Source organism: Perognathus longimembris, chromosome 16 (assembly GCF_023159225.1).
Source record: "Perognathus longimembris pacificus isolate PPM17 chromosome 16, ASM2315922v1, whole genome shotgun sequence".
Taxonomy (NCBI): Eukaryota; Metazoa; Chordata; class Mammalia; order Rodentia; family Heteromyidae; genus Perognathus; species Perognathus longimembris.
In genome coordinates, this window is record NC_063176.1 from 38,170,872 (window position 1) to 38,185,172 (window position 14,301).

At 41.0% G+C, this 14,301-nt stretch overlaps 1 protein-coding gene across 7 annotated transcripts in view; it reads right to left on the reverse strand.

Annotated features, from left to right (window-relative positions):
• Positions 1 to 14,301, reverse strand: part of C16H4orf19 (chromosome 16 C4orf19 homolog) — a 58,115-nt gene that overhangs the window by 15,311 nt on the left and 28,503 nt on the right. For 2 of the 7 annotated variants that reach the window (XM_048364702.1, XM_048364705.1), the window contains exons 1-2: positions 13,242 to 13,559; positions 12,447 to 12,449 (exon numbers count right to left, since the gene is read on the reverse strand). The exons of 2 other annotated variants lie outside the window; for them this stretch is intronic. The gene's annotated coding sequence lies outside the window, so the exon portion shown is untranslated. Of the gene's footprint in view, positions 1 to 8; positions 159 to 9,980; positions 10,291 to 12,446; positions 12,450 to 13,241; positions 13,560 to 14,301 lie in introns of those variants that run through there. 3 more of the 7 variants (XM_048364697.1, XM_048364696.1, XM_048364699.1) reach the window with 3 other exon arrangements.

The following is a 14,301-nucleotide window of genomic DNA, read 5'->3' on the forward strand; positions in this document are numbered from 1 at the left end:
GGACTCACAGTATGAGGCCATCCCATGCACTCCATTTGAATCATCACATGGCTGCCATTCCAAGCTACAAGGAAGGCACAATGACTAGACACAGTGGCACACATCTGTGAGCAAGCTACATGGGAAGCACAAATAGGAGGATTACAGTCCAGGCTGGCCTAGGCATAAAAAAAAAAGGCAGGTCAGTTCAATTCCAAGTCTTGCCAGGACAAATAAGAAACCATGAAAAGAATTATTAAAATTATTCTTGTTTTTTGGAAGCTGACCAATGGAAGGAAGGATGGTGAGTCCATACACAGGGCAGTGGTAAGACCATGTGCAGTTTTTGAAAAGTCAGACCCTGATTTCTGCATTTTGCTGAAGCGATGGATGGGAAGATGACATTGGGAAGGTGGTTGACAGAGCAGGCATCCAACTGCCTTCCAGTAAAAAAGAAAAGAAAAGAAAAGAAAAGGCCCCAATCCTCAGGGAGAGCAACAAAGCAGATAAAACCAGAAAGCTCAGGGATGTGAAATAGCTGACCCAGTAAGTGGATGATTTGGAAACTGAAGACTAAGGCCAGTTTAGATACTCAAATCCATAAGTGCCTGAGACAAGCAGGAATCAAGCAGGGACAGACCCAAGGTCATTCAGAGATTGTTTCAGAAGCATGCATGTCTCCCCACCACTCTGTGCATTTGTTCCTACAGACTATGAGTGAATGGGGACAGCAGAAGGTAAAGCACAAAGGAGCAGATGCCACTCTTGTTGCTCTTCCATTTTCTCCCACTCTCTTGCCTTTCCCCTTCCCTCTCTCTTTGCTTCTTGGCTTGTGTGGTGAGGACTTGGTCCTCAGCTGGAGGAACTAATCATTGAGAAATGATTGGATCTTGTGGGATCTAACTAATCAATGGGTTGACCCCTTGATGGATTCCTAATATGGTGTCATTACTGGGAGGTGCTAGACAACGGGGAGGTTTAGCCTAGTTGGAGGAAGGAGGTCGCTGGGGGTGTCTCCTGGAAAGATACACCTCCATACAGAAGAGGACCAGACCTCCTCACCTCTTGTTCTTCTCATCACTACTCTATGCATCACTACCACAGCATCTGTCATCACCCATGGCTGGGAGAGAAATTTCTGCACAAAAAGATGAGAGTCAATGACACGAACATTCACATGTGAGTCATTCACTAGTCTTTCCTTCCTTTCTTCCTTTCTTCCTTTCTTCCTTCTTTCTTCCTTCCTTCCTTCCTTCCTTCCTTCCTTCCTTCCTTCCTTCCTTCCTTCCTTCCTTCCTTCCTTCCTTCCTTCCTTCCTCTCTTCTTACCTCCTTCCTTCCCTCCCTCCGTCCTTCCTCTCTTCTTACCTCCTTCCTTCCCTCCCTCCGTCCTTCCCTCTCTCCCTCCCTCCCTTCCTCTCTCTCCCACTCCCTCCCTCCCTCTCTCCCTCCCTTCCTTCCTTCCTTTCCTTAATATGTTAAGCATGAATTGGCACCAATACTGGATGCAAGAATTCACTTTTCCTTGTGTATTATTCAAAGTGCACCTTCTGTTTCCCTCGGATGGGTTCCCCCACCCCTATCCCCATTCCCAAGCTGGGCCAATATCTGAAGAGAAAGAAAAGATCTCACGCAATGCTGCTTTCTCTCAACAAGCTTTGCAAGCTTTGCAACATCTTCCCTGGATACAGTTCAGCTGCGAGCCAGCCCTATATTCCAAGAGGAATTCCTGGTCCTCACACAGGCGCCTTTGTTGTCCAAGCTTATGAGGATCTAGCCACCATTTCACATAAGGAAATATCTTTTCCTTTCCTTGTGTGAAGTCATGATCAAAGAAAACCGTCATTGAAATCAAGGGAACAAAACCCTGATTTATATCTCCAGTTTCAGAAAAACGAAACAAGGAAGATCCTCATTCCTTAAAGCACAATCACCCACAAGACAGAGTGTAAAATTTGCTCATCGACAGGTGGATTTGACAATTCAGTCTGTGCTAAATTATCTGTACTTAGTATATGCCAAATTCAAAGCGATTCTTTTCTTTCTTTTTGAGACAGTGTTCCATTATGTAGTCTAGATTCCAGGCACAATATAGAGCCAAAGCTGTTACCAAGGTCTCCAGCAATCATGCCTGGCCTTGGGTCCAAACACTTGCCTGCACTGAGAAAATATGTATGAGAAAAATAGACCTATTTGAAGTTTTGGTCCAAAATGAGGGCATATCTTAGTCTTCTCAGTCTTGCCTGCAGATGTGTCACAACTTACAGAAAAGAAGAAAAAAAAGCCAAGTAAGATGGAAGCACTCTTTCTGTATCCTTGTCTGTCCCTTCCAAAGCTAGACTCAAACTCATAATCTTTCAGGTGCTAAGTATTTTAGCTCAGTACCAAGCACACAGAGGGTTTTCAATAAATCCTTAGCTAACTGGACCTGCCAATCTAGCCTCTACCTTAGATTTATGATAAAATGGTGGGATTGAGGGAGTATAGCCTAAGGAAAGCTTCCAAGGTTACAAAGTTTGATGCTAGTCAAGGCCTCAGGTATGACAAAGCCAGTATAGATTCCCTTGACCTTCCTGCAAATTGGATCTCGTGTCCTAATTACCTGGGATTCAGGATGTCATAAAATTAGTGTTATCAGCTTAGCTTCTTGGGCAAGTACTCTTAATATATTTACGTAAGACTGACACAGTGACATTGAACTTAAATTATATCATTCTTGAATGGAGCCGAGTAACTGCTTAAAGATAATAAAACATTTAAAAATACTATTCTTGGAGGATAGATTTTTAGAAATAAACACAAATAAATAAATAGTTATTTCTGCACAGGTGACTTTCCTTGTCCCTGAGAAACAGCCAAATCCTGAGACCAAGAATTTGCTCCAGGTTTCCATTCAGCACCATTGATGATGAGTTGGCTAGTGGATATCCTCAGAAAACAGAGGCCTGAACAGACCCTGAATATTTAAAATAGGAAAGAAAAATTTCTGCATGATCATCTCTAGAAATAGGTGTACGGTACGTATTTCCTGCCCTTATGCAGCCATTCAGTTTCCTTTCTAAGGGAACCAAACACTTAGCACACGTGATGTGTCTCCACTGGGGCACAGCATTTGTAGCTTGTCCAGGTATTATTTTTATCCTTTCTGAAACATTCAACTCCCACAAGAGGAAGCAACTTTCCAGAAAGTTGTTTTCTCCGCCTTTCCTTTCCTTCCTTCCCTTCCCTTCCTTTTCCTTTCCTTCCTTCTTTCCCTTCCCTTCCTTTCCTTCTCTTCCTTCTTTCCCTTCCCTCTTTCTTTCTCTCTCTCCTTCCCTCCTTCCATCCTTCCTTCCTTCCCTCTCTCTCTTCCTTCCTTCCTTCCTTCCTTCCTTCCTTCCTTCCTTCCTTCCTTCCTTCCTCCCTTCCTTCTCTTCCTCCCTTCTTCCTCCCTCCCTCCCTTTGTCTCTCCTTCTATCCCTCCCTCTCTTCTTCCCTTCCTCTTTCCTCCCTCCTTTCTTCCTTTCAATATAGTAGATTTCTAAGCATAAGCTGAGAAGGGTAGTTCTCAAAATTTTGCAGGTCAAAAAAAAAAAGCTTGTTTTTATAGACTCTAAAATCAACAAGAGCTCCACCTTCTGCAAGTGTGGAATGTAATGCGGAAACAGATTGTGGAAAAAGTTCAAGATTAATTAAAGTAGACATAGGTAACTGAAGGTAACAGAGTGCATTCAAATATGCATGACAAGCCACAGATCACAAGACTTTCTAGACAGTGGTGCAAAAAAATTAAAAAGTACAACCAAAGTAGAAGCTATTAGCCTACTTTTAACCTTCATTAGCACAGTATATCACAGCAAAATACAGGACTTATCTGCAACCTGCTTTGGGGTCATTTGCACACCTCCTGATAGTCTCTGACTGGGAAAATGTCACTAGCAAACTGGCTGATGTATTTTCTAGCTTCTCTCTTTAACAGTAGGATAAAAAAGCATTTTTCCTATGTCCAACAAGACTTAAAAAATGTTATGTCAACTGTGTTAAAAATGGTGCCTCTGCTTTGAGGAAGACATGATTATTACTCTGGTTCAGGCAGGTCAAAGTTTGCAAACCGGTCACAGCTTACCCAGTAGTGTGCTGGCAAATGTTTAACGAGTTCTGCAGGGAAGAAAGATGCTTGTTATACATAAAAGATGGGAGGCACACAGTGCACAAATAATAGTGAACCAACTTTAAAAAGTAACATTCCATGGAGAGCATTGATTTTTACAGCCTGATTTCAACAGTTTGGTCAAACTCTCTTATCTATAGGCAGCTTATGGTTGTAACTGATGAATTGGTATTTCTGACATGAATGCTGGTTGATAGTTTCATTTAAGAATTTTTTAAAAAGCTGGGCACCGGTGGCTCACATCTGTGACCCTAGCTACTCAGGAGGCTGAGATCTGAGGATCACAGTTTGAAGGTAGTACAGGCAGAAAAGTTGGTGAGATTCTTATATCCAACAAACTACTCAGAAAAAGCTGGAAGTGGTGCTGTGGCTCAATAGGTAGAGTACTAGCCTTAAGTACAAAGAAACTCAGGGACAGTGCCCAGGCCTTGAGTTCAAGCCCTAGGACTGGCAGAACAAAAAACAAACAAAAAACCCACAAAGAATTTAGAAGAAAGTAGAACAATAGACATATGTGGGAATTTTATTTGTTTATTAATGACATGAATACATTTTTGTGAATCAGAATAAGAGAAGAAAATTTGTCTTGATTTTTCATTTTATTTGTGGTATGTTATTGCCATGTAAGAACTTAGATTCAATAATTTGAACTTAATGTTCATGAACATTTTCATTTTTACATTCTTCACTTTTTTTTTTTTTTTTTGGCCAGTCCTGGGGCTTGGACTCAGGGCCTGAGCACTGTCCCTGGCTTCTTTTTGCTCAAGGCTAGCACTCTGCCCCTTGAGCCACAGCGCCCCTTCTGGCCATTTTCTGTATATGTGGTGCTGGGGAATTGAACCCAGGGACTCATGTATATGAGGCAAGCACTCTTGCCACTAGGCCATATCCCCAGCTCATCTTTACATTCTTAATTACAGACAAACAGCAATATAAGAAGTTAGGGCCCGACTTATAGCATTTGCTAGTGTCTGTGGTGTATACAGTCCTTGCCTGGTGAATTTTAAGCTAGCCCCGTTAAGTCATTGAACACAAAGTAGGATATCTGGCTATCATTCCGTAGTATTTTCTCCCACATGGGTAGCATAGGTAAAAATAACCTTAAGAACATAGCAAATGGTAGAATATTTAGGAAATAAAGTGCTTTGAGTTTATTCACTTCAGTTTTAGTATGACTTACTTAATTCCACTTGGATACCATTTTAAATATTAGTAAAATCTCAAAAAAAAAAAGTTCTGAAATTCCCAAATCCCACAGCTTGGTTTAGGTTTTTAAGTTCTGAGCTTGACGGGCAAATATATTTCCCAAGCAATTTTCCCTCAGTCACAGGCCAGTAACCTCCCATTAACAGTGACCCCAGGCCCAACTTCCCCTGCTGGGAGTTAATCAGTCTCAAGGCTGAGAGACTTGGCATGAATTTTCCAGGAGAACCCTGACATGTAGTGGACAGCATGTGGGAGATGGATTCCAGCATAGTCACATGACTTCAAGGTAGTTCTCAGGTTCCTCACGTGTGTTATGTTAAAATTATACTATTTCTCAGGGCAGGCATAAGGGTGAGAGGCAAGGTATACAAAGGCCCTTAAAGAATGCCTCAAATATGGATGATGTTCAATAGTTAGATATTTGTCATCAAGACTAACAAATCACTGTCAAAACTTCTGTTTCTGGACACAAGTAGGTGTCCACATTAACCAAACTGAATTCGATAGGGGTTCTAAATGGAAGTTTTTTGTTTTAAAAGAATAATAAAGCTGATGTATGTCTGTGTGCATTGCTCAGTTTGAGGTGGATCTGAAAAGCAATTATTTCTCTCCTGGTATAGTTTATATAATGTGCCCTGGCATTAGGAATGTTCATGAGGACAGAATTTGAAACAGCAGGACCTTTGAGTTTGAACATACTCTGCTGTATCAAGTATGTGAAATTTATTCTTCCAGGAGATCCACTAGTCTCGAATCAGGACTGTCACACAGAGAGATAGTTATTTAACTGCTTTCTATGTAGATGCCCACTGATGAAGATATAAACTATTAATTCTGGAAATGATCTATTAATTCTGAACATTAATGGTCTGCTGGTTAGAAAAATAAACTTAAGAAATTACCACTACTTGTGGGATTTGAGTATACAGGTAGCCTTCCCCAGCTCTGTAGGTAAGAGGAAAGAGAATCTTATTTGACCCCTAGTCTTGGATATCTTAGATTACAGACATGCATGATCATACCTACTCACCCCCAACCCATCACTGATATGTTTTTATGTTCTTTTTAAAATATTTTTGTTCCTGTGGTTTTACCCTGCTATCACTGTATCTGATCTTAGTATTCTGGATACTGTATATACGTGTATTAGAACTAGGGAAGGGAAAGGGATTACCAAAATCGAGAGACAAAGGATAAAAAGACAAACCATTCCAAGAACAATACTTGCAAAACCATTTGGTGTAAACTAACTGTACAACTCATGGGGGGAGAGGGAAAGGGGGAAGGGGGAACGAGGGAGGAGGTAACATGTTGAACAAGAAATGTACTCACTGTCTTACATATGAAACGGTAACCTCTCTGTACTTCACTTTGACAATAAAGGAAAAAAATGGAAAAAGAAAACAAATATTTTTGGTGCATCATACTATTTATAAAATATTGCCTTAGCAGTTTATGTGTACTAGACAAACAAACACAGGGACATATGATCCACACCAAACAACTTATTGACAGGTTTGCCTGATCCAAACACAGAAACGCTAATCTGAGCTTAGTCCTGTTTAAACCTGGACATGCCCAAGAATCTATGGAGGTAATCTTGTTAAGACAGGGATCTGGACTGAGCATATTTAGAGTTGTTCACCAAGCTCTCAAGTGGCAGCTCACAGTCCGGCGTGGCTAGGTAAGCCTTGCAGCTTGCACCGCAGCAGCGGCCTGCTAGCAGATGTGCTCTCCAACATCTGAAGTCCACACTCAGAGGCATTATTTTTGTGAACAAGGAAAGGACAAATAAATGAAAAGATTGTGTTAGATAATCACTCGGCTAATGTATGCCGACAATAATTTAAGCATCAGGCATTTTATATTAAAGATTATAGAAGCATGATGTCTAGGACTAATGAGGAGAAAGCTTGTCTGGTCTGAGCCACTGATACACCATTTTGACAGCTGAAAGTCAGCTGAAAGTTGGGATCACAAAATCTTCCTGCAATGAGTGGTTATTATGAAGCAAAAGAGGGAACACTTACTTTGCTGAGATGCTTTTAATTTTTCCATTGTCTCCCCAAATGTCCTATGTTTATTATGATTAAAGCACTTTAATAATATTGAGGAGATTTTCTTTTGGCTACTGCCTCTTACAGTTGAATAGGATAGCGCTTTTCAAGCAGGGGTTGGTGAGTTTATAGTGGTTTTGTTTTCACCATTTAGTGAATCACATTGTTAAAACAGTAAATTACAGTTTTACCTCTCTGTACATCACTTTGACAATAAATAAGAAAAAAAAACAAAAAACAAAAAAACAAAAAGCAACACTTAGAAACCATTTGGTGTAAACTAACTGCACAACTCTTGGGGGGAGAGAAGAAGGGGGAAGGGGGAGGGGGGAAGTGAGGGAGGAGGTAACAAGTAGAACAAGAAATGTACTCACTGCCTTTCATATGAATCTGTAACCCCTCTGTATCACACTTTGACAATAAAGAAAAAAAATAAAGCAAAAAAAAAAAAAGAGTAAATTACGCTAGGTACTGGTGACTCATGCCTGTAATCCTAGCTACTCAAGAAGCTCAGATCTGAAGATCATGGTTCAAAACCGGCCTGGGTGGGAAAGAGTGTGAGACTCTTATCTCCAATTAACCATCCCAAATGGAGAAATGGAGCTGTGATTCAAAGTGGCATAGCACTAGCCTGGAGCAAAAAGAGCTCAGGGACAGCCTTCAGGGTCCTGAGTTTGAGCCCCATGACTGACAAAAACCAAAAAGTAAAACAGAAAGTTCCTTGCTTATGGTACAGTAGGGTACAACTATGGTATAGTAAGTATCATATGCTACAGTAAATTTAGTTGGACAAACTGTATTTCCTACAGATGCCCAAATAATTTTTATTGCATGTCTTCTTATTGCAAATTAACCTTAACAATTTATCCACGAAGGGATAGGATATTGTCTCCTGACTGAAATTTTGTGGCTGCTTTAGCCAACAAAATATGGCTGGTCAGTTTGACCTGCTATAACCAAGTACCCTTACCTGGGTGGCTCGTAAGCACAAGAAGTTTATTGCTCACACTCTGGAGCCTGGAAGTTCAAGATCACAATGCCAGCGCAGTTAAGTTGCTACAAGGGCTTTCTTCCAAATCAAATTGCTCTATCTTTATTCAGCAGTTGTTTTTTTTTTTTTTAACCATTCTTGGGGTCTGAATTCGGGACCTGGGTGTTATCTCTGAGGTTCTTCGGCTCAAGGTTAGCACTCTACCACTTGAGCCATAGCACCCTTTATGGCTTTTTTTTTTTTTGAGTAGTTTATTGGAGATAAGAGAATCATAGACTTTTCTGCCGATGCTGACTTTGAATTGTGATTCTCAGCTCTCAGCCCCCTGAGTAACTAGGATTACAGGCTAGGATTACACCGGTGCCTAGCCGCAGATTTTTTTTTTTTTTATTAAGCATTCTAACCTCATTTAGGAGGGTTTCATACTCATGACTCAACCACCTCCCAAGTGCCTTCCTTCCTAACACTATCGTGCTAAAAACTGGTGAGAGTGAAAAAATATTTATGTTCATAAGTGAATTAATTTTATTTTTCGGACAGTATTAAAATATCAATTTTAAAATATTATTGAAATCTATAATTCACCACTTAATAGAATAGAGAATTGCATATTCTTGGACTATATATAGGTTTCTAAATATCATTGTCAGTTCAATGCTTATTGGAAGTAGATCAAATAAAGACAGAAGACTGAACCCACTCATTACTTTGGTGGTACTGAGGATTAACCTATGGCTTTGCAGACAGGCAAGAGCTTTACCCCTTGAGCCATACATGTGTCCCTCTTCATCTTATGGTCATACCAAGGTTTGAACTCAGTCCCTTAAACTTGCTAAGCCAGGCACTCTACTATTTGACCCACTCAGACAACCTCATTTTGGGTTGGCCTGGACTGTGATCTCCCATTTGGGCTTCTCTATGTTGCTGGGGTGACAGGTGCATGCCTCTGCACCCAGCCATTGGTTGAGGTAAAGTCTTGTAACTTTCATTGTCTTGGCTGGCCTCAAACTATGACACCTGATCTCTACCTCTTAAATAGCTAGGATTACAGGCCTGCGTCACCTCACCAGTGTTACTCTGTCATGGTGACAAATACCTGAGAGAAACAATGTCACAGGAAAAAGATTCACTTGGCTCATTGTTTCATAGATTTCGTCCCATGGTTGCTTGGCTCCACTGCTTCTGGGCCAGTGGTGAGGCAGGGCAATGTAGAGAAGGGGGTGTGGTGGAAGCAGAGTTGCTTACCACAGAGCACAGGGGAAGCAACAGGGCTAAGAAAGGGCTGTGGCCCATCCCCAGTGACCTGCTTTTTCCAGCCAGCCTCCACCTCTCAGTTTTCCACCAGCTCCCAATAATGCCATCTTAACAATCCATCCAGGGGTCAATTGATGGATTAGGTCACATCCCTCAGATCCAGTCACCTTTCAATGATTGGATCCTCTGGCTGGGTACTGAATGTTGAAGACACATGAGCTAAGGAATGAAGCAAAGAGAGAGAGAGAGAGAGACAGAGACAGAGAGAGAGACAGAGAGAGAGAGACAGAGAGAGAGAACAAAGTATCCTCTTTTTGAATCCTCTAGAGATTACCCAGGCCTACCTCCTAACAGTATGGGGATTCATCATTGGTGAGGCTAGAGTCTTCATCCTCTAATTACCTCTCAATAGTGTCACCATCTTGGAACTAAGCGTTGGGATATTTTATGTCTAAACTACAACAGAAGAATTAATATTCACACACATACTCACACACACTCACAGCATCCTCATATCTTCACAATTTCCAATTGATACATCTATAACAAGTTCTGTCAGCCAGGTGCTGGTGGGCTCCTGCTGTAATCCCAACTACTTATGAGGATGAGATCTGAGGACTGGGATTTGAAACCAGCCTGAGAAAACACATCTGAGAGACCCTTATCTCCAATTAACCAGAGAAAGAACAAAAGTGGAGCCATGGAAGTGGAAGCCTTGAGCAAAAAAGCTAAGAGATAGAATCTAGGCCCTGAATTTAAACCCCAGGACCATCACCAACAAGATTAAAATAAAATTAATAAAGGTATGGTCAAAGAAGTTATCTTTCTCCTTGGAAATGTTTGTTCTTGGCCTCCTCTACCTGGCAGTTCTGAAGATGTAACCCAGGCTGGAGCTTTTTGTTAAACAACAGTGAGAGCTCTTTGTATGAGGATAGCATGTGAAGTAATTAGCACAGTGCCTAGAACAACCCTAGTAACCCAGAAATGATGGGGTCATAGTAGGAGGAATTGGTAGCAGTCATCATAGAGAGACAATGTGGCAGGCATTCTTACATCCACCTTTACAATGGAGCAAGCCCCATATGAAGTTCAGTTTGTTTTGATGATTATCTACTTTTTCTTTTCTTCTTTCTCTTCCTATATCCTCCTAAGGCATAATTCATGTACAGTGAAATGAGAAAAATCAAGTACACTAAATGCAAAACTAAGCACAACTGTGTAGTATCCATCAAGATATATACAGAACATCATCCCCTTGCACAGTGAAATAAGCCAGCCATAAGACAGGTATCGCAGTTCTTTAAATGAGATGTCTAAAATACTCAAGCTCACAGACACAGAAAGTGGAGTGGTAAGGACTGAGAGAGGAGAGAAATCATGAGTAACTAATGACTCAATGGATAAAAAAACATTATGAAAGATAAGTGAATTCTATAGCATTGTACCAGACTGTGTTATGCACATTAAATGTGGCACAAAGGTAGGTTGCATAATTAGTTCTTATCACAATAAAAATAAAAAACATATACCATATTTTTCCTGCTGTAAATTTTATGTGTGTGTAGGTGGAGGGTATCAGTCCAGGGGCTTGAACTTGGGGCCTGGGCGCTGTCCCTGAACTTGTTTGCTCAAGGCTATCACTCTACCACTTGAGCCACAACTCTACTTCTGGTGTTTCTGGTGATTTGTGGAAGATAAGACTCTCAGAGACTTTCCTGCCTGGGCTGGCTTTGAACCATAATACTCAGATCTCAGCCTCCTGAGTAGCTAGGATTATAGGTGTGAGTCATTGGTGCTTAGACTATAGATTCTTTTTTTTCTCTTTCATTTCTTTATTGTTAAAGTGATGTACAGAGGGGTTACAGTTTCATATGTAAGGCAGTGAGTACACTTGTTACCTCCTCCCTCATCATCCCACCGCCCCCGCGCCCTCCCTCCCCATTCTCCCCCCCCACCCCATGAGTTGTGCAGTTGGTTTACACCATATAGTTTTGTATGTATTGCTGTTGCATTGGTTTGTCTTTTTATCCTTTGTCTCTCAATTTTGGTATTCCCTTCCCTTCCCTAGTTTCAAAACACATATATATCCAGGGTACTAAAATCAGTTACAGTGATATCAAGGGTAAAACCACAGGAAAGAAATACAAAAGAAAAAGGGCATAATTTCACATGGTATGTTGAAAATAACAACGATAATAAATCACTTGTTTCCATAACTTGTGGAGTTCATTTCACTTAGCATCATATAGATTCTTTTTTTTTTTTTTTTTTTTTTGGCCAGTCCTGGGCCTTGAACTCAGGGCCTGAGCACTGTCCCTGGCTTCTTCCCGCTCAAGGCTAGCACTCTGCCACTTGAGCCACAGCGCCGCTTCTGGCCGTTTTCTGTATATGTGGTGCTGGGGAATCGAACCTAGGGCCTCGTGTATCCGAGGCAGGCTCTCTTGCCACTAGGCTATATCCCCAGCCCCATATAGATTCTTATATGTACCATTATCTCATTTTAGGTGGATGAGAAATATTTAGTTTGGGTTTTATTTGTTTCGAGACAGGGTCTCACTAAGTAGCTATGCTGATTTCCTGCTCATGATGCTCCTGCTTCTGCTACCGGAGTGCAGATGTGTGCCAACCACACCCAGCTGAAATGTTCATTTTATGTCGTTGAATGTCTGCCTTCGTGCCCTAGCTCTTCAGAATTCTTTAGCTCACCACTTAAAAAATACTACACGGAAATACACATATGAATTACACATATTTTAACTATCAATGTTGTGGGATAAATGAAAAAAAATGAATGAGAAAACTATGGTTACTTTCTTGGATAAGGGAATTATGGGTGACCCTCAGATATATTATGCAACTTGTGTAAGCAGCACATCTGTGCCTTTCCCATTTATAAGTGAACAAGCAGTGATTAGCACCTTCTCTGTGATAGATCTTGTCAAGAACCGGGGCTAACAACAATGAATGAAAACATGTCACTGACCAGCTACTGGACTCCTTGATGTGGCGCCAGCACAGAGTTTTTTTTTTTTTTTTTTCCCAGCACACCACCAGTGCAAAATAAATCTGGTAAGCAATAGGAAGCTTAGTGTCCAATCCCAATGTTCCAACAAACGCAGGGAACATGGGATGGAATTGAATGGGAGAATGAGAGGCAACGCACAGTGTGTTCCTTGACTTTTCAAGATTCCCAAACGTGTGGGAATTCTGTCCTCTAAAATGTGTTACCATTCTTTAAGAGTTATATAACGAGAGAGAGGGGGGGGGGGAATAAAGGAAGGAATAAAGGAAAGAAGGAAGGAAGGAGAGAAGGGAAGGAATGACAGGGTCAGAAATCAATTCAAGGACCCCATGAATCAAACTAGGTTCTTTGTATCTATTTTTAGAGCAAGTGTATCAGTGTTCCCTTTCCAGTGCTCTGCAAGGTATTAACACATATAATTCTCACAACCATATGGAATACGTATTGTGACCTTCAGTTTCTAGATAAGAAACTACAGACACAGACACAATGACCTGCTTGAAGTCACAAAGGCAGTAACACATATGAAAGTTCTGATCTGGGTAATCTTCATTCCCATCTCTAATTCAGAGCTTACCCCAACCCTTGCAGGTGTGTGCTATGGCGCACTTGGCTCACGAAGCTAGTTCACAGTAGCTTTACTGCAGAACTCACCAGCGTTTGTAGTATTTTCTTTGCTTTGTCCTTCCTCAAGTTCTCTAGTGGAGCTAACCTCACTGAGATGGATAAATATTAACTTTCAAGTGAGCACCACCCTACATCACAGGCCAGAGTCTAAATGACAGAGAACTTTGGCCTGGAGCTGTGTCTTCTCTCATGCAGACAGGGACAGAAATGCAGCCTCATGTGTTTCTAAATGATGGTGCTGCCTTATCTCCCTTGCTTGAAAGGATGGGGTTGTGTCTTTAACACATATGACATTTTTTGTTGTTGTTGTTGTTTTGGCCAGTCCTGGGGCTTGGACTCAGGGCCTGAGCACTGTCCCTGGCTTCTTTTTTTGCTCAAGGCTAGCACTCTGCCACTTGAGCCACAGTGCCACTTCTGGCCATTTTCTGTATATGTGGTGCTGGGGAATCGAACCCAGGGCCTCATGTATATGAGGCAGGCACTCTTGCCACTAGGCCATATCCCCAGCCCCACACATGACATTTTAATAATCAGAATAGGGAATTCTCTTGGTTAACACGTTTCTGTGTGTTTGTGTCAAAAGTCTACATATATGTACAGAGAAATGTAAGAAACATAGACATGGGAGGATAAGAGTTATTAGAAATTATCAGTGCATATCTGTTTACAAAAAAAGGGACGCAGTCACCCCAACAAATGACAACACAAATCACATTGATTTGATTTTGATGAAACCCTCTGAATAATAATGCTTTTAATCAATTTTTACATCGATCACAATTATACACCAGAATACAGAGTAGGGGTCTATTACATAAATTGAAATCTACAAATTTTACAATGCTGCTTCTTCTTTTTTTTTTTTAATGCATATGACATTAAATCAACATTAGATAGGCCTGGATGTCTTGTCATGGTTCCATGTTGTAAAGGTCCAAGATTAAATGCCACACATGCATTTTTAAATGTTTTTTTTTTTAAAAATAATTACTTATTTATTGTCACACTGGTGTACA